This window comes from Palaemon carinicauda, chromosome 11 (genome assembly GCF_036898095.1).
Source record: "Palaemon carinicauda isolate YSFRI2023 chromosome 11, ASM3689809v2, whole genome shotgun sequence".
Taxonomy (NCBI): domain Eukaryota; kingdom Metazoa; phylum Arthropoda; class Malacostraca; order Decapoda; family Palaemonidae; genus Palaemon; species Palaemon carinicauda.
The window spans coordinates 55,837,707-55,838,035 of record NC_090735.1 but is presented as its reverse complement, the minus strand read 5'-3'; positions in this window follow the sequence as shown (position 1 = coordinate 55,838,035).

The following is a 329-nucleotide window of genomic DNA, read 5'->3' as shown; positions in this document are numbered from 1 at the left end:
AGGTCAATGGGAATCATATATCATAAGAAATGAAATTCATTTAAAAAATGTTTTTGTTTCATAAATAAAACCAATTACAATTGCCTTCTGTTTTACTTATCTCCAATAACTAATCATTACTAAGCTATTACTAATACTTTGGAACTATTATCTCTCATATAAGGTCTTCAGGATTGAAGTCTAATTAAAGATTGAAAAAAAAAGTAAATTAGACAATGGGTAGGTTAAGTAAAATTTGGAAATCTAATCGCCTTAAATTACATATGAAAATCAGGCTATTTATTAGTTTAATGAGATTGGCGTTATTATCATTACTAGCTAAGCTGCAA